The sequence below is a fragment of the Microcaecilia unicolor genome, unplaced genomic scaffold, assembly GCF_901765095.1.
Source record: "Microcaecilia unicolor unplaced genomic scaffold, aMicUni1.1, whole genome shotgun sequence".
NCBI classification, from domain to species: Eukaryota; Metazoa; Chordata; class Amphibia; order Gymnophiona; family Siphonopidae; genus Microcaecilia; species Microcaecilia unicolor.
Window position 1 is genome coordinate 119,497 of NW_021963882.1, and position 21,407 is coordinate 140,903.

A 21,407-nucleotide genomic window follows, 5' to 3' on the forward strand; every position below is an offset into this window, starting at 1 on the left:
TGGGGGGTTTAAATAGCAGCAGGCTGCAGCTACAGTGAAAGCCGTCTCTAGCCTTTTGTAACCAGTTGTAATTTGATTACCTGCTGGGAGAGTAGAGCAGGGGGGGGGGGGGGGGTTGGCTGGACTTGTCCTGGGTTGCCATGGAGATATTTAACTAGGCTGAATTCCTGCACATGAGCACTTGATTCCAAAGAGATTTGCACTGACCCCTGAAATTTTAAAAGTCCTAAAAATAAGTTTTAAAAGTATTTGAAAGATCATTTTATTTTCATTATAGTGTTTGGAATATGTCCACTTTGAGAATCAGGTGCTCAACATTAAAAGTTTATATTTATTTACTTATGTATGGCATTTTATACCACATTAAACATAAATTAGGATGTTTTGTGGCTCTACATGAGAATTGTGATATTATGATCCCTTGTTTGATATTGTTGACGGTCTGCATTTTCCGTATGGGTGGTATATTGGTGTATTAGGTTCTGCCCAGTGTAATATTTATGGTACAGTAAGGTTCTGAGTGTGTTTTTGCACAAAGTTGTGCATAGTGTTTTGCAGTTGAGCGATTGTGGTTAGTATATGCTTTGAGCAACCACTTTATTCTTTGATATATGATACATATCTAATATCTAAATTTAATTAAAGGTATTAATTGTGACTTTTATTTTTATTTATTTATTTTTTCTGTGTTATCAGACAATTATGGATTTAAGCTCCACCCCTGGCCCCACCCCTAACCCCGCCCCCTTTAGCCTCCTCAAACAGTTGGGCCACCAACCGCCTATGTCAGTGATCCAAATTCTGTGACTCACTGAGACATGGTTAAAACAGGGAGAAGAGCCTTTTTTGTATCAAGGTTTTCCACCTGGCTTTCAAGCTTTCCATGCTGCCCAAACCTCAAAACATGGTGGAGGACTAGGCCTTATCCTCCTTTCTTCATATGTTGCTGCTTAGATCCCAGGGAGGAGTACCTGTGTAAGTCTGGAATAGCAAAAATGTTACAGCAGCCATCGTATAGACTAACTAATTAATTGAGGCATGAGTTTTTGAAGACAAGAGACCACTTCATCAGGTGACTGGCGACCTTGTGCTGCATTTTCAAAGTGGTTGAGATCCAAATTCCTTCTTCCACTTGCTCCACCAAGCCAGACTTGTAGATAAATAACTGGGGGTCATACAGGTTTATTAAATTGGCATGCTGTACTCCCTCTAACATATTTTGATGGTGTGGACACTGCTTGGCCTATGATTGCTTATTCATCGGAGCTGGTCCTTCTCACTTTACAGTTGACCTTGACTGAACATTACTCCACTATCTGCAGCCTGTGAATGCAGAAGACACTAGTATACCTCTACCACCAATTTCAGTGATAGTCTTTGTCAGAAAATAGGGATGTATATTCAGTTTGTGTTAGCAGTTTAGAAATGTTTAAATGTAAAGAACGCACAATAAATTGAATTTATGTTCATAAAACCTTAAATTTAATGCACATTTGATTTATGTGTATCAAAATATTTTTGTATTAATTTATGCATGCCTTAATCTCTGAAAGAAACCATAAATATTGGAACATTGTCAAACTAAAATAATGTTAAAACAAAGCAAACATTTTCCCATGTGCACCACTGTAAAAAAAACCCACCCTGAAACAATTTTTCCTAAATTGAGGTGAAAATTGCTAGCCAATATATATTTAGACATGCAGAAGACCATCATGAATTAATATTCATAGAAACAACATGAACTGATAATGGCTTAAAATGGATAAAATAGAGGCTGTGACTAATCTTAGCATATATAAAAATGTGCCTTGGATTAATCAAATGTATGTTGAAAAGTCCTTTTTTGCCTTGCCTTTGCCCATATTCATTCTAAGTTACTTAGCAATCCAAGCTTTGCTCAGATGTTTCATTTTACAAAATTAAGCATTCCAGATATCCACATGCACTCAGGCATTATGCATGGGATGCTTACATATTTGTTTGCAATTTATGGTGAACCACATTCCCCACATCACCTACAGCCTAGTAACTTGACCACTCTGGTATAATCACTTGAATACCAAATATATTTTGTGTACCACAGATCCTCAGAACAGCTTGGAGGCAGATTTGTAGCCCTTATGCCATCTATTGGAAGTTGGAATGGTTTCAAACATTGATTTTTCTACAGACCTTCCATACTGCATCTGTGAGATTAAGAATTATGGGTTGATAAATAAAGGTGAAAAATGAGATTTAAAAAACGACAAAACATTCCTGCATTTTGCACTTTTTCAGAAAACTTATACTGAGAGATACCCACGAAATGAGATTGCTAAAAATGTAAGCTATAATAAATCCATGCTTATATGATTTGCTTATCCTAAAATTGTCTTTTTGCAGCTAATGATGGGAAATGTTTCCACAAAATAAAACCACTGTCTAGCCTACTGTTTCAGGAGCGTGAGAAATATCTATTATCAATGCTCATTAGGACTGAGGATAAGTCCATTTTTTGATGCCTCTGCTTTTGTTCAGTTTTGTTTGCATGATAGCAGAAGTAGAACAGAATAGTATCCTGAAAAACAGAGCTAGCTCTAAATAAAGAAGAACAAATGGAATTTATGTCAGTGTGGGTGTTAGCACACCCTGGAAAGACATATTGGGCTCTTTGCTTAGTACAAGTCTTCTAAAAGCTGTCCCAGGACCCCCCCCCCCCCCCCGCCCCCAATCAGTCAAGTTTTTAGGATACCCACAATTAATATGCGTGAGATAAATTTGCATGTACTAGGTCTCAGATGCATGTACATCATTCGTGCATATTCATCACTATCTCTAGGGTCCCTAGGACAGGTTTAGGAAAGCTTGACTTAGGTCAAATACAAGAAAAGGGAGCATGGTTGGTAAAACTAGACACAAATCACATCTTTGTATCGTATGCAAGCAGTTGAGTAGTCAAAAATTTTAAAGGCTATAAGAATCATTATACAAATTGTGATCTGCATGAAGATTTTAGCTGGGGCTGTTTCATAGGCTATACCATACCTCGGTTTTTACTAAGCTGCTTGAAAAACGAACATAAGGAGAACCATACTGGGTTAGAGCAATGGTCCATCTAGCCCAGTATCCTGCTTCCAACAGTGGCCATGCCAGGTCACGAGTACCTGACAGAAACCCAAATAGTGGCAGCAATCCATGCCAACAATCTCAGGGCAAGCAGTGGCTTCCCCATGTCCGGCCAGTGTTATCCCCGGTGAGGGTCATTCCCGTGCAGTGAGGCCACTTTTACCACAGTAGTAAAATGGCCCCATTTCCCTATATTCCCATTAATGGTCACATGTTAATTTGCCCGATAGCACATGGCCATTAGCGTATGGATCCCTATTCTAGGTGGTAAGGGCTCACACACTAATCCTGTGCTAAACGGTTAGCGTGTGTCAATGTAGCTGCACTGTTTAGCGCAGGACACGCATACTCTTCGCCCCCTAGACACGCCCCAACACTAAAAATTAAATTCTGTATTTTTTAGCAAGTGGGAAGCGCGCACTGAGCCCAAAACTATCGTGGGATGCCTGAGTGCCCCAAGGTAGTGTTTTTGTATTCATTTGCATGTTTTGAATGTTATTATTACTATCAGGGCTTTTTGTGAGGGTGTACTTGGGGGTACTGAGTACCGGCACCTTTTCCATTGTCTGCTAAAATTGACCCATGGACCTCAAGTTTTAATGAAAGAGCTCAGGCTCTACACACCAATTCTGCCTTGTCATAGATTCTGTAACTGGTTGAAGGGGGTCTGGCTAATGTGGGGTGAGTCTCTCAGTGATCACCCCACCCCTGAAGGGTGGCATGGCATTTGAGTACCTGCACCTTTTTTGCTAGAAAAAAAGCACTGATTACTATATAACACAGAGTAACTTATTTAATGCTTCATTAAGGTACCTCACTCAGCATTAGAGCCCTCTAATTCACTTCAGGGTCCTTTAACTTAAGGATTGGTACGTGGCAACAGGCTTGCTGCACGCCAATACTGAACTACCACCGGGCTACTGCAGGAGTCCAGCAGTAGTACCCACCCCCAGCATGCACCATTTCTGACAATCCAAAATTTTTTTCGATTTTTGTAGCGCTAGTGCTTACTGGCGGTACTCGGTTACCACAGGGCTAATGATGGAGTCCTTGGCGCCACCTCACTGGGTGGTGGTAAGTGCTCCTCCGGAAACGGCCACGTGGCCAGTGGTTCACTCACCACACTGGCATTCCTTTTTGAGAAAAAAAGACAGCCTTTTACCTGCTGTGGGAAAAGGGTCCTCAGTGCTCATCAAAACCAAGCGCTGGCGCTAGCACAGGTCCCCTTTTACCGCAGCTTAGTAAAAGGACCCCTCAAAGAGGTAAATAACGCGGGCTAGTGCCATAACACAGCTTGCTAATTTCCTTCTTAACTCATGTTTTCATCACAAGTTCCATTTTATGCAAGAGACCTAATTACTAATTACTGGGGTTAACAGTAAAATAACAAATAACACATCATCATGGTAGCCCATGTGGATAACTTCCCTCCATAATCGTGTTTTGAAGAGCAATAAACTCTTCTATTAATCAATGAATACATATAATTGAAATGTGAGTGAATAGAGAGGCAGAAAAGAATTCAGCATTAGATGGACTAGCTGGATTTAACACTGAGCTCTTAAAAGCTGGGGAAAGAGACAATAATATGGAAAGAGACAATAATATGGACTGCGTCATGAAGAGGGGCTGGTTTTCAGAAAACTAGCTAATAAGCCTTGTATTTGACCTCAGGTCAGTTACAGGCAATAAATGTTGTTAGGTGTGCATTGAGTTTTCTCTCTTTGGAGACATTTTAGAAGGTAAGATAAATCTTGCCACTCAAACCAAGGGCCATAAAGTTCAGCATCCTGTCTACAGTGGCCAATACTGGTCACAAGTACCTACCAAGTACTTAGCAGTATAAGATAAGGGGATGGGAGACCTATACATATAAAAGTAGTTAAATAATGAACTAGAAGGCACAATATTCACACTTAGAGGCCAGCCATCAGTTAAACAAATGAGAGCCAGCCAAGCAGGCAGGCAAGTAAGGGAAAGGTCCCAGGAATTGTTTCAGCTAGTATGCTGCAAACCCTTAGTTGCTTAATCCAAATATATGTATCTACAAGTAAAGAATTTCTGTTGCTTTTTCTTTCAGTGGTCTAAATGAGGTCATTAATGAACCTTCTATTTCAGGAAAATATTGACAACAGACATTAATTTAACTGATTAATTAATTAGCGATGCTAGATAAAGAAATTGGAGAGCTAAGTGATCAAAATGAATTTCAAACAATGAAATGGAGATTAAACAATACTTGTGTGTGTGTGTGGCGGGGGGGGGGGGGGAGTATTTCAGATCCAGACACCAGTCATTAATTAGGCAAATAAGATTGTAAGCCCTCTGGGAACAGGGACATTACCTATGGGCTCATTTTCGAAAGAGAACGGCGCCCATTTTTTCGACACAAATTGGGAGATGGGGTCACCCAAATCGGCATAATCGAAAGCCGATTTTGGGCACCCTCAACTGCTTTCCGTCACGGGGACGACCAGAGTTCTCGGGGGTGTGTCGTAAGCTTAGCGAAGGCGGGACTGGGGCGTGATTAGCACATGGGCATCCTTGGCTGATAATAGAAAAAAGAAGGGCGTCCCTGACGAACACTTGGAAGACTTTACTTGGTCCTTTTTTTTTATGACCAAGCCACAAAAATGTGCCCTAAATGACCAGATGACCACCGGAGGGAATCGGGGATGACCTCCCTCTACTCCCCCAGTGGTCACTAACCCCCTCCCACCCTAAAAAAATGTTTTTTCCAACCTCTATACTAGTCTCAAATATCATATCCAGCTCCATGACAGCAGTATGCAGGTCCCTGGAGCAGTTTTAGTGGGTACTGCAGTGCACTTCAGGCAGGCGGACCCAGGCCCACCCCCCCTACCTGTTAAACTTGTGGTGGTAAATGTGAGCCCTCCAAAACCCACCACAAACCCATTGTACCCACATTTAGGTACCCCCTTCATCCCTAAGGGCTACAGTAGTGGTGTACAGTTGTGGGGAGTGGGTTTTGGGGGGGTATTGGGGGGCTCAGCACACAAGGTAAGGGAGCTATGCACCTGGGAGCTTTTTCTGAAGTCCACTGCAATGCTCCCTATGGTGCCCGGTTGGTGTCCTGGCATGTCAGGGGGACCAGTGCACTATGAATACTGGCTCCTCCCATGACCAAATGGCTTGGCTTTGGTCATTTCTGAGATGGGCGTCCTCGGGTTCCATTATCACCGAAAATCGGGGATGACCATCTCTAGGGACGACCATCTCTAAGGTCGACCTAAATGTGGAGATTTGAGTGTCCCTGACTGTATTATCGAAACGAAAGATGGCCGCCCATCTTGTTTCGATAATACTGGTTTCCCGGCCCCTTTGCGGGGACGTCCTGCGTGGACGCCCTCAGGAAAACTTGGGTGCCCCGTTTGATTATGCCTCTCCTAGTGTACCTGAATGTAACTCGTCTTGAGCTACTATTTAAAAAGATGTGAACTAAATTCCCCCCATGCATAAATCAATCAATCAACAAACCAACAAAAGATAGACTATCTAGCTTATAATTGAAAAAGAAAAACGCCTATATTGCGACCCAAATCGGGAGATAGACGTTTATCTCACAAAAACGAATAAAGCGGTATAATCGAAAACCGAATTTGGACATTTTCAACTGCACTCCGTCGCGGATGCGGACAAAGTTGATGGTGGCGTGTCAAAGGCGTGGTGAAGACGGAACTGGGGCGTGGTTAGCGGCCGATCAGAGATAGGCGCCTTTCGCCGATAATGGAAAACAAAATATGCGTTTTTAGCGAGAATTTAGGGCACTTTTCCTGGACCCTGTTTTTCCACGAATAGGACCCCAAAAAGTGCCCTAAATGACCAGATGACCACTGGAGGGAGTCGGGGATGACCTCCCCTGACTCCCCCAGTGGTCACAAACCCCCTCCCACCACAAAAATATGCCGTTTCACAACTTTTTATGTTAACCCTCAAATGTCATACCCACCTCCCTGGCAGCAGTATGCAGGTCACTGGAGCAGTTATTAGGGGGTGCAGTGGACGTCAGGCAGGTAGACCCAGGCCCACCCCCCCCCCACCTGTTACATTTGTGCTGGTAAATGGGAGCCCTCCACACCGCCCCCCCCAAACCCACTGTACCCACATGTAGGTGCCCCCCTTCACCCCTTAGGGCTATAGTAATGGTGTAGACTTGTGGGTGGTGGGTTTTGAGGGGGATTTGGGGGGCTCAACACCCAACAGAAGGGTGCTATGCACCTGGGAGCTCTTTTACCTTTTTGGTTTTTTTTGTAAAAGTGCCCCCTAGGGTGCCCGGTTGGTGTCCTGGCATGTGAGGGGGACCAGTGCACTACGACTCCTGGCCCCTCCCACGAACAAATGCCTTGGATTTATTCGTTTTTGAGCTGGGCGCTTTCATTTTCCATTATCGCTGAAAAAACAAAAACGCCCAGCTCACAAATTGTCGAATAAAACATGGACGTCTATTTTTTCCCAAAATACGGTTCGGTCCGCCCCTTCACGGACCCGTTCTCGGAGATAAACGCCCATGGAGATAGACATTTTCATTCGATTATGCCCCTCTGTGTATTGCACAGAATTGTGGTAGATTGTGGCACCTTAACCCTTTGAATATGCTCAGCTATTCTATTCACACCGATACATTCCGGTGGCAACCACAGTCACTACAAGATGTCTTCTTTTCCAGGGAAAACCCAAAGAAAGTTAGGGGGGCCCTTTCACAAATCGGCAGTAGAGCTACCATCGCTGTGTCATGCACCAATCTGGCCCTACCACCAGCTCACCATGGAACCCAGCGGTAGTACTGCCCCTACTGTACGCCATTTTCAGCATGCTGGAAATTATTTATAATTATTTTATTTATTATATTTCAATTTCGCAAATATACAAAATTGATAAGAAAAATCAGTAAATGAGGTTACAATATCAAGCAAAATCTATTACCCATCTACTTCCTCAAAACCAATATAAGTCCACATTTAGGAGTTCAAAATATAAGTAATAGTTGAAGAACTAAAGGAAATAGAGAAAATACAACACAAATGGTAGATAGGCGTGATTAGGACATTCTTTTGTTTTCAAACACTGTTTATAGTTGGTGAAACTATTCCAACTGTCCTTCTAGATGTTATAAATGTTTCCAGTTGGGAGGGATCATAAAACACAAATTTTTCAGACCGGTAAGTAACCAAACATTTGCACGGAAATTTTAAAAAGAAAGTTGCTCCCATTTGTAACGTTTCCTGCTTCTTCTGAAGAAATTTTTTCCTGCGCACTTGTGTTTCTCTCGACACATCAGGGTAAACATTGATCTTAAGTCCCTTGAAAGTCTTATCACGGTTTTTATAAAATAATTTTAATATCCAAAATTTATCCGAGGAAAAAGTAACTGTTGCTACCAAAGTAGCAGCTGTTGCTTGGTCTGTTATAGAAGATTCCAACAAATCTGTTACATCAAGGGATTGATTTTCCAAAGCTTGTTGGTTCCTGGGAGAGAGATAAAATGCTTGTGCAAACAGGGGAATATTCTCTTCTTTTGTTTGGAAAATTTCCTAGAAATATAATTTTAACATCTCCCTAGGGGATATCTCTTTCAAATAAGGAAAATTTATAAAGCGTAAATTATTACTTCTAGTGAAGTTTTCCAAAATCTCTATTTTCCTTCTAGAATTTATTAAATCCTTTAACATAATCTGCTGTACTTCTTGTAATTGTTTTATTTCTTTCCCTTGTTTTTCCACTTGAATATTCGTTTGTTTAACTTGTTCTTCCACCCTTTCAACTTCTTGTTTTACTTTTTGTACTTGTGGAATTAGTGCCTTGCCTAAATCTACTATTAGAGTCCAAAGGCAGTCTAACGTGACTTCAGGAGGTTTAATCTGTAATTGTGCAAAGGAAAAAGCTCCTACCTCCGTCTGTTGTTGCAGCGGAAAAATTCCTGCCATACTGGGAACACTTTGATCCTCCTTAGTTGTCTCGGCCATCGTTGTAAGCTCTGCACTTTGGATTTTACTTGCCCCCCTTCTGCCTGATTCCTCATCCACTTCCGGGACTGGAGTCGAAGACATTGCCGATAGAGCACCGAGCTCACGAGGCACAGGAGGAGGAGGTGGTGTTCGAGCATCGGGGCTAAGAGAGATTTCCAGCTCTAAGGATTCCCGTGCACCTTCAACATGCGCAGGAGTCAACAGCGAGCCGCTCACCGGTGTACTAGTGTCCAAAACCCGCTGGAGAAACGTATCAATCGGTCCTCTTTGAGTCGGGGTTTCAAGTCGTTGGGAGGCTGCGGCAGCGGCTTTTTCCCTTCTCTTGGGCATTCTGAGGAGTGTTTACTATGTAAAAAGGTAAGTTCGCCAGGAGCTCAAAAATCACGTCCTATCTACTCGGCAGCCATCTTGAACTCCCGCATGCTGGAAATTATTTTGTATTTTTTCCGCCAGGGGTTTACCTGGGAGTAATCAGGCACCGCCGCATGCTGCCTGGATACCCCACTGGGTTAGCGTGGGAGCCCTACTGCCTCCTAAATAGGAAGCAGTAAGGACTCTCCCTAGAAATGTGTGGAAGTATGTACTTGCCACGCAGCCGTTTCCTTTTTTTCACAAAAGCCCCACTGTGGTAAAAGGACCCCTTAATGTTAAGTTAATTCTTTCAGCTAATCTATTACTGAATGTCAGTTGTTGCTTTGGAATATTTCTGCAACAAATTTTGAGAAGCTGGACTTGACAGATGCAAGAAAACTATTTCAGACCAGCATTAAGAGTTGCCTGTAATAAAAGTGGCCATGAAGAGTAACATGTTCTGAAGCTATTCAGACCAGGCAAATACTCAAAACCAGAGCCAGAAGAATTCAGTACAACAGGATAGTAGACATGATGGGCAGCCAAATGGGAAACAGGGAAAGGATATTGGCATAGCACTGTTTCAGATAGTGTGTTACTGCATGGTTTATTGATTTAAAAATATTTCGGCTCATCCTATCAACATTTCTAAGCAGTATGTTTCAAACAACTTAAGATAAAATACATAAAGCAGGCAAGCAAGGAAGGGAAAGGACTTATTTGGTGTTTTATCAGTATATGGTTTACAATAGTAATTGCACAGCTTGGATGGGTTGAGAAATCTTGCATTGTCAAAGATCAGAAAGTAAAAAAAAAGAAAAAAAAACAGCCCAGAACTAAAACATACCATTCATTTCATAAGTTGTCGGAGGGAAAATCTCAGAGTACATCCATGTGTTAAAGCAATACAGTATGTTAGCTCTCAATCATTGACAGAAAAACCTTCAAATCCATCAATTTCATAATTCAAATGACATTCTATATTACCATAATGTGAAAAAACTGTAGAAAAAGAATTCAAAAATTATCTTTTTTTTATGCAGAAAAAAACCTCAATCTGGCCAATATTCAAAACCATTTAACCGGCCAGGAACGGCACCTGCCCAGTTAAAAGGTACTTAGCTGCGATATTCGGTGGGAGATGGCCAGCTATTTCCCACTGAATATCATCGGTTAGCAATTAGCGGATAGCCGGTTGTATTGCACGATATAACTGGCTATCCACTGATTTTCAGCTGGGTTTTGCGGCCAAATCTGGCCACATCAATAGCAGGTCTATCTTTGGCTGCTATGAACTTAGCCAGCCAGTGCTGAATAACGACTTAGCCAGCTATGGGGCCCTTTTACCAAGGTGCTCCCAAAAGTGGCCTGTGCTGGTATAGGCACGTGTTTTAGACGCGCACTGGTCCATTTCCTGAGCGCACCTGGAAAAAAAAGGGGATTTTTTAATGTGCCAGAAAATGGACGTGCGTCATAATGAAAACCAGTGTGCGTCCATTTTTGGCTTGAGACCTTAATGCCACCCATTGACTTAGCGGTAAGGTCTCAAATGCTAACCGAGCGGTAAGTGTGCAGCGTGCACCAACTGCTGATTACCACCAGGTAAGGGACCCTCGGTAGAAAATAGAAAATATTTTCTACTGCGTGCTTTGGGCACACGCCAAAAGTGGAATTACCGCCCGGGGTGCCAATTTGAAGCACGTTGGACGTGCGTAGGCACCTACATGCTTTTGTAAAAGGGCCTCTATGTTCTTAGCAGCAGCCAAAGATAAATCGGGTATTCAACACTGGTCACTGGAAACAGCTGGCATTGAATATTTGGGCAGCCTGGCTACCTCCTGTGGTCCAAATATCAGGCCCAATGAGTATACTAGTGGTCAGGTCTGACATGTTTTGTGGTTCTTCATCAGGGACCACAAGACCATAATTCAACTACACTTAGCTAGCGACTACATCACTTATAGGCTCTAGTCACTTAACTTACAGTTTACTGTGTGGTAGCTGTGAGAACACTACTGCAGTAAGGTGTTTTGCACTATTCTAGCAGTTACCACGTGGTATACTGCAAGTTAAGTGCTTTTTGTAAAAGGTACAGGGCATGGATAGAGAATGGGCATGGGAGTCTTATCCAGGTAGTGCACTGTATTTACTGTGTGCCAGCTGACTAACATATAGTTTATTTATTTATGTATTTATTTCCAACTTCTTATACTGCTTTTAACTGGCAGAGCAGGACAAAGTGGTTTACAATCTTAATCACACAAAGAAATATGAGAAAAGAACTACAATTCATGAAAGGAAAGGGTTCATTCATATCATCAAATTGCAGTCAGAGAATGAGTATTCTACACAGGGCCTAGTAGGCTGCAACATCTAGGACCCCCCCCCCCCCCACACACACACACACACACACCCAATGAAGCTAAATAGTCCTAGTTAAAAAGCCAGGTTTTCATGGCAGTTTTGAAAATTTCGATAGAGAGTTCGCTCCATACTATCAAAAGAAGCAAATTCCAAAGTGCAGCAGCAACGTTCAAGAAGGTGTAGTGATGAGTAATTTCATGATGGGCCACACATGGACTGGGTAAAACTAGTCTAAGGTCATTAAAAGAATGTAATGTTCGCAACGGTGTATACAGTATAGTCAAACAATAGAGATAAGCAGGCACTCCAATATGGTAAGCATTAAATGTGAGGAGTAAAATCTTAATCCTGAACACAACTGGCAACCAAATGATGTTTTATAAGCAATGGAGTTACATGAGAGAACCAAATAGCGTGACAGAGAAATCTTATAGTGCAATTTTGAAGCGTCTGAAGTTGCTTCAGAAGAGAACAAGAAATACTAGCCTATACAATGTTGCAATAATCCAATCTTGAGATGAACAGGACAAGGAGAAGAGAGTGAAAAGACATGTTATCAAACAGTTTTCACACTATCCACAACTGACAAAGGACAACAAAAATCCAGACTTATATAATGCTGAACCTGAGGTACAAAAGATAACTGAGAATAAGAAATGATATTAAGGGTAGCAGAAAGAGTCAAATTAAGTGTTTACAAGATGTAAAACTGGTGAGGGACGGGAGAGAAATCTTGTAAGCCAACATGCTACAGTCTTTTTGGGATTTAAGACAAGATGGTTCTCCAACAACCAACGAACAATTTTATCTAGACAAGCCTGCAGCAGTGCTTTGGCAGGGTTAACTGGATTTGTGTGAAATGTGGGACTACTTACCACCCCCTAAATAGGAGGCGCTAAGTGATTTTGAGTTAACAGCCGGCAGGTGCTGCACGTTAATAGCAATATTAATGTGAGATTTAATTAGGAAAATGCTGATTACCCCACCACTAGGTGTTACATAAATCCCAATCAATCAATTAAATTTGCAGCTAGCATGCTGTAAAGTCCTGCATTAAGCTATGGTAACTGCAGGTTTTGATGCAGCTTAGTAAAAAGGCCCCTTACATTTTTAGAGCATTTTTGTGGGATACTGGGGCTGGTGAGTAACTAGTGGAGCTCAGTTAGACCAGGTGGACAAAAAAAAAAAAATGGTTCATATATTCAGTATTCTGGTAGCTTCAGATAGCAGACATCAGTAACAAAAATACCAGCTTTGTTTCAGTATTACAATATAGAAAATGAAGAACAAGGGTTTTTTCCTGAATAGCAGGTTGAGGCTCAGCCTCCTGCCTGGAGGCTTTGTAACCTCAGCAACTGAGAACAGGGATTCTGCTTCTATTTTTCTTATCCGATGGATTCTGTGTCATCTTGTCCAATAAAATAATATCACATCTTGCACTTTCACAAATTTGAAATGGCCCATTTCAAATTGGGCATCATCAGCCATCCTCATTTCTTAAATCTACTAGGCATGACTCCATAAGAGGTTTTTCTCAACCTTAAGCCATAACTGATTTTTTTTTTTAATTCAAAAACAAGGATGCACTGACAGAACTGACCAATATCTTCTGTGTGAAATTGATTATAAAAGATGATGATGAATAACACATTATATATATCAATGACTCTTGTTCCATAATGTATATTTTTTTAATTATTCTATAAAAGCAAAGCCCTATGATTGTCCAAAGCAAATAAATAAGTTTTTCTAATCACCGACATTGGGTATCCTCTTGCTAATACTATATCCTTCAACTCTTTAGCTCACATTTTGAATTCTACTGCAGCAGAATAGATCATCTTATAGGGGTCCTTTTGCTAAGCTGCGGAAAAAAGTGGCCTGCGGTAGTGTAGATGCGTGAAATTGGCGCACGCTGGGCCATTTTTTTCACTGCAGTTGGGGAAAAAGGGCCTTTTAATGGGGGCAGTAATGTCTGTGAGGCAAGTATTTACTGACTGAGCACTTATCACCACCCATTGACCTAACGATAAGGTGCTACTTATGTGGCAATGAGGCAGCGTGCACCAATGTGGCCACTCAGCCAATTACCGCCGGGAATGCCCCCGCAGAAGAACATAGAAAAACATGGTAACAGCATGCGTCAACTTCAAAACTACCGCAGGATGCCCAGACTACCCCTGTGTTAGGTCGATTTGGCACATGCTACCCATGCGTTAGCCTTACTGCTGCTTAGTAAAAGGGCACAATGGTGAAGACACTGCAAAAATGATAAGGTGGTAACTTTTGTACTGTAGAAATGTAGATTTAGGGATCCTTTTACAAAGCCATATTAAGCACTAACATGTGCTTACTTCAGGAAAATAAATGGGCTATTGTGGGGTGTGCTGAAGTGTCCTGCGGTAATATTGCCATGTGCACACACTACCCAAATGCAGGGTGTATGTCTGGGGGTGGAGCTTAGGCATGTTCCGTGCTAATCAGTGTAGCTACATTGCTGAATGCTGGGGGCAATAAGATCTAACTCACTAACCTGTTTTAATGGACAGACCCTGATGGCACAGTTAGTGCATGATGAAAACCACACACGGTGAAATGTGACTTAAACAATAAGGGGAAAAAGTCTCATCAAACTGTGCCGAGGGATTTCTAATTCAATGCACACAGTACAAAAAGTAATCATCGACAAACCCTCCCCCCCCCCATTTTTGTATAATTTATCATGAAATTAGGTTCAATAAAATGTGTAATAAAGAACTTCACTCACATAATCTATTAATCCATGTGCTTTGTCAAACAGTCCATATACAGCAAAGTGTTTGGGATGAAAATATCTTTCATAAAAAAAACGTATCTGATCATCGTTCATCCCATTAAATGCCGAATGATATTTTTCCTTATTGTTTAAGTCACGTTTCACTGTGGGTGGTTTTGATTTTGATCAGTTTCTTAAATACAGTGGATTTGATCTGTGTAGACTTTTACAGTGCATGGCCATTAATACAAAAAAATAAGAAATACAACCATTTTACCCCAGCAGTAAAAATGGCCTTACCACGTGGAAAAGACCCGCATAAGAACACGCTAAGGCCACTTTTTACCACTGTTTGGTAAAGGGGCCCCTTAAGAAATACTGCTGTAACAAAGCCTTTTGCAGTTTTTATGATTTTCATATGTAAAAATGAGAACTGTGCTGCATCCAGGACCGCTGAGAGACAGAGCTGGGCCCGGAGCAGGGTCGTCACCCCCACTGCCTCCCTACTCGGGCCACAGCCACCACTGCCACCACCCCCCCTCTTGGGCTGTTGCCACCCCCACCCTTTCTGCATCTGATCCTCCCTCAGTCTGTCACTCTCCTGCTCCTGTGTGCCAGGACCAGGTTATCGCGTTAATGCAATCACCCATCTCCAGACACACAGGAGCAGGAGAGAGACAGACCCTGGCGCTAGGCCCCCCCTTGGAGGCTGGGCTCAGGGAATCCTGCTTTCCCTGCCCCCCTCCTCGGCAGTCCTGGCTGCTTCATATTGAATATCAAATATAATCGCTTTATTACAGTGGGGGAAATAAGTATTTGATCCCTTGCTGATTTTGTAAGTTTGCCCACTGACAAAGACATGAGCAGCCCATAATTGAAGGGTAGGTTATTGGTAACAGTGAGAGATAGCACATCACAAATTAAATCCGGAAAATCACATTGTGGAAAGTATATGAATTTATTTGCATTCTGCAGAGGGAAATAAGTATTTGATCCCCCACCAACCAGTAAGAGATCTGGCCCCTACAGACCAGGTAGATGCTCCAAATCAACTCGTTACCTGCATGACAGACAGCTGTCGGCAATGGTCACCTGTATGAAAGACACCTGTCCACAGACTCAGTGAATCAGTCAGACTCTAACCTCTACAAAATGGCCAAGAGCAAGGAGCTGTCTAAGGATGTCAGGGACAAGATCATACACCTGCACAAGGCTGGAATGGGCTACAAAACCATCAGTAAGACGCTGGGCGAGAAGGAGACAACTGTTGGTGCCATAGTAAGAAAATGGAAGAAGTACAAAATGACTGTCAATCGACAAAGATCTGGGGCTCCACGCAAAATCTCACCTCGTGGGGTATCCTTGATCATGAGGAAGGTTAGAAATCAGCCTACAACTACAAGGGGGGAACTTGTCAATGATCTCAAGGCAGCTGGGACCACTGTCACCACGAAAACCATTGGTAACACATTACGACATAACGGATTGCAATCCTGCAGTGCCCGCAAGGTCCCCCTGCTCCGGAAGGCACATGTGACGGCCCGTCTGAAGTTTGCCAGTGAACACCTGGATGATGCCGAGAGTGATTGGGAGAAGGTGCTGTGGTCAGATGAGACAAAAATTGAGCTCTTTGGCATGAACTCAACTCGCCGTGTTTGGAGGAAGAGAAATGCTGCCTATGACCCAAAGAACACCGTCCCCACTGTCAAGCATGGAGGTGGAAATGTTATGTTTTGGGGGTGTTTCTCTGCTAAGGGCACAGGACTACTTCACCGCATCAATGGGAGAATGGATGGGGCCATGTACCGTACAATTCTGAGTGACAACCTCCTTCCCTCCGCCAGGGCCTTAAAAATGGGTCGTGGCTGGGTCTTCCAGCACGACAATGACCCAAAACATACAGCCAAGGCAACAAAGGAGTGGCTCAGGAAGAAGCACATTAGAGTCATGGAGTGGCCTAGCCAGTCACCAGACCTTAATCCCATTGAAAACTTATGGAGGGAGCTGAAGCTGCAAGTTGCCAAGCGACAGCCCAGAACTCTTAATGATTTAGAGATGATCTGCAAAGAGGAGTGGACCAAAATTCCTCCTGACATGTGTGCAAACCTCATCATCAACTACAGAAGACGTCTGACCGCTGTGCTTGCCAACAAGGGTTTTGCCACCAAGTATTAGGTCTTGTTTGCCAGAGGGATTAAATACTTATTTCCCTCTGCAGAATGCAAATAAATTCATATACTTTCCACAATGTGATTTTCCGGATTTAATTTGTGATGTGCTATCTCTCACTGTTACCAATAACCTACCCTTCAATTATGGGCTGCTCATGTCTTTGTCAGTGGGCAAACTTACAAAATCAGCAAGGGATCAAATACTTATTTCCCCCACTGTATATAAATTTAACCAATTGAAGAAAATTATCAAATTATCTTTTGTGCCATTCTGTAATTAAACAATATCACCAATAATACATTTCCATTGTTTACAGCAACCTTTAGAAATATGGAAAATATATACCGGTTTTCTTTCAAATACATCCCTGTAAAAATGGCAAGAAAAGGGGCAAATTGCTGCCACATGGAACAGTATAGATGTTGAGTCAGGTTCTGTGTGTATTGGAACCATTTCTGTTTCCACTGAGCCATCAGCAGCATGATCACAGTTGATGCAAAATGTGGAGAATCTCTTCCATCCTATACAATCTTCTAATAATTCCAGTGCTTCCATTTGCTGTGGATTGTGCATCTAAAGTCATCAAACATGTAACATTGTTAACTGATATTTTATGTGAAGGTCTTTTATAAGAATCAATGTTCTTTACTTGAGAATACAAATAGTTATCAACATACAAAATGACCTATTCTAATATTGAGACATCATCGGACTTCCAGGGGTGTCCAGCAACCTTCTGTCTACCTAAGGTAGTGTATATAGTATTGACACTTTTGAATATTCTGGATTAAGGATCTGAAATTCTCTTTCAGTTCAAGAAACTCATCTGCTTCATTTCTTTGAATGCTTTAATTATAACTGTTGTTCAATTAAAATTTTAAGCCATGATTATTCTTTCAATTACAAATTCTTAGATGCGATTAATTACATTTTTTAATTCTGGTCTAGAAGACCCAATCTAAGGGCAGCCCTCTTCCCGATGCCACCCAGAGCATCCATCTCCCACCAAAGCAATCTGTAGAGCATATACCCTCCATTCATAGCACCCCAGAGTATCCACCCCTCAGAGAATCAATTCCCCTCCTAAATTCTCCCAGAAGAACTCCACAAATACCTTCCAAAGGGCATGCACCCCCTCCTAAGGACCCTTCCTCCATCTCTGTAAGCCCTACCAGGACCTATATGAAAGCTGCCCTGGTGGTTTAGGATAGGGTGGGTACAAGTGAGCCCCAATTACTGTTGCCTATGAACTGCTGCCTATGTTGCTCTGGTTTCAAAATGGTGGCCATGACATCCAGCAGTTAAACACAATTAATAATTATAATTGCCATAAAAATGTTTGAGTTAATCATGATAATTAAAATTGACTGTCTTTAATATTTCTTTATTTTAATCATTAAAGTAGAATCTCCATTGAATGTACAATAATGGTTCTCATTGGCTAGTCCTTTTTCAGTCTCCTATTTTGGAGTTCCATCCTTACCTGCCCTTTTTATAATTAAAGAATCATTCTTCTTAATTGTAACAGGCCATTTTGTTCTGTTCATGATACATTAAATGTCCATTGTACTTCAGCAGCAAAGCTATCAATGTCCTTAAGAACCAACGTTTTAAGAACTGGATTGATAGGAGCTGATAGTCTTATTTTTCACTGTCAATTTATGCTCAGTGACACTACTACCAGAAAAATGCAATTTCAATTGCAGAACATAGAAAAATGTTAATAATTGAAACCGAAAATGATTGAGTATCTTCTGTATGAATGTATGTATTCATTTAAAAGGATTTTTTTAAAATGGAGAACAAAAGACAATTCTTTAGACCATAAAGGGGCCTTTCTACTAGAATGAGATAAGTTTTGGGCTTAAAGTGCTTTAACACAGATTTTTAATGCATGGCAAACCCAAAACTAATGCTGCACGAGGAAGGGGTATTCCAACTATTTTATTTATTGCAGATCATGTAGATATAATAGGTACCTCAGAGACCTGGTGAAAGGAGGATAGTCAATGGGACATTGTGTTATCAGGGTATAAATTATATCGCAAAGATAGGGTGGATCAAATTGGAGGTATAAGAGGTAACAGTATTGGGTCCTCTGGCAAACAGTGATCATAGCATGATCAAATTCAACTTAATGACTTAATCTACAGTAACGACATTTAAATTTTAAAAAGGTAACTATGGTAAAATGAAGAAAATGGCTTTAAAAAAGCTTAAAGGCTAGCCTACAAATGTTAGAACTAAATTGGGCAAGGATGTTGTTTAAAAAATACCAGAGGAGACCAGAAGTAAAGGAGTGAAGGTAATGAGAGGCAATATAGGGAACGAAAAGACAAGATAAATAGTCTGGCACGGAGGGGAGATGAGATTTAAAAAGCAAGAACGAAAAGTCTATACCGAATGCGAGCAGGAAGGGGTAACCAAAGTTCTGAGTAGAGAAATGGAGTGACATGATCAAAGGGTTTAGAATGAAATAATAGGCGATTGTAGAGACATAGGCCTACATACGAGGAATTGCTATAGTAAAGATGTGTGATGACCTCATCTCACCTTCTAGTACAGTGTGCTGCCTGCAGTTCTCACCTGTTTTGCCTACCTGCTGCCCCCTCCTGAGGACCCCAAGTCCTGCTGGCCACACAAATCTGAGGGCTCAACTCTTGGGGAACGGTGGTCAGTTCAGGTGAAGACCTCAGGAGTAGCCTAGTGGTTAGTAGAGTGGACTTTGATCCTGGGGAACTGAGTTCAATTCCCACTGCAGCTCCTTGTGACTCTGGGCAAGTCACTTAACCCTCCATTGCCCCTGGTACAAAATAAGTACCTGAATAGATGTAAACTGCTTTGAATGTAGTTGCAAAAAAAAAGAAAACCCTCAGAAAGGCAGTATATCAAGTCCCATTTCCCCTTGCACACCTGTTCACCCTTCCTGGTGATGGCATAAGGGCTCACTCTTCGGTTGGTGCAACAGAACATGACAGTCTAACATAGAGATGGTGCAAGTGTCAGTACTTAACTGTGGCCGGAACAGGTGTAATGCTCCACCCCTGTTTACCCTCCCCTTGCACTTATGTGCTATGCAAATTATATGCTTTGATAGAGAATAGCTCTTAAGTGGCATTTAATTATTTATTCATACTTGTGTCCCACAATTATCCAAAAATGAGTTTTGGTTCAATGTGGTTTACATTTAACAGTTGTTAGAGATTACATTGATTCAATTACATTTACAAGGTTGTATGATGCTGTGTTTTACAGTGGTTGGCAAGATAACTATTAGTGCATATGGAATAGTCATTGGGTTTCTTGAGAAGATATGTCTTCGGTCATTTCTTAAAAGATGCATTACAGTTAGAGGTTGTATTGTGTAATGTTGTTCCAGAATGATTACTGCATATTTTACTCAAAACATTTCCTGAAGAGGTAGGTCATACACACACACCTGTGGTAATCCAAACATTTATGAGTATAACTCATGCTTACATATTAGCTTCTGTGTTATAGAAGTGCCCCCATAAGAAGTAGTGCTGAATACAGTATATATCACTGACCACCAGCTATTGTACAAACAGTGACAATATTCAGCCTGCTATGATGGTTATTTTAGCTTATTTGCAATTTCCATGTGTAAATACCATCATTTACATATGTATATTGCCAAAATAAATTCAGATATTTAGTACCAGAGTATCTGGACAGAGTAGCAAGCATACTTGCTTTGCTGATGAATAGCTATTCAATTAAAGCTAAGACCATTTTTCTCTACCGTAACTCCACCCATGATCTGCCGTAGCACTATCTTAATAGCCAAAATATAAGGAGGGGATCTTGTATCTGTGGAAAGGTAAATACCACCACCACCACCAAAAATATATAGATATAGATATATATAATTCAATGCAATTTATCATCACATTATTAAAAAAATGTTTTCTTAAATTCATGTTCAAAAAAATTCTAAAACAATCTTCAATTTGAATCAAAAGATGAAACACATTAGAGGGCTCCTGCTAAACACCTTACAAGACCATTCTAGAGCAGAGAAACAACGCATTGGTGTTCATTTAAAAAGTGCCAAGACAGCGTGAAACAGCAGCAAAAGAGCCAAAAAAGTCAAAGGAAGCACAGTGGGCTTCAAGACACTTGCTATATCCATTCTTCTGACTTGCTCATTAAAAAAAAAAAACATGCAAAAGATCCTCCACTTATAATCTCTAAACTTAGGGTCCCTTTATTGACATGCACTATGAAATGGACTTAGTGTATCCTAACGCGGGATTTTTCCATGTGCTAAGCCCATATCTAGTGCATCCCTAAGTAACCTGGGTCTCACCGGTGTGCTAGCTCCGGCCCTGGGCCACAAAAGAAAATCTTTTCACATACTTCACAGTCTTCAGGCCACTCTTACCACACACCTCATTTCCAGTCCACTTACAGTTGAGCTGGGATGGGTCAATGGTCTGGAATAGCAATCCAGGGGTTTGGGAGACACTTCCAAGTTGGATCCTGTCCAGGAACCACGCAGCACTCCAAAAGCTTAATAACAAACTTAACTTTTGTTGTAACTTCTGCAACAAGCAGATGGCAACTTGATTCACTGGCAACAAAATTGATTGTAGAACTCTATCTTATTCTCCAAGTTCTTGGGGAACACCTGCACCACTTTCTTCACG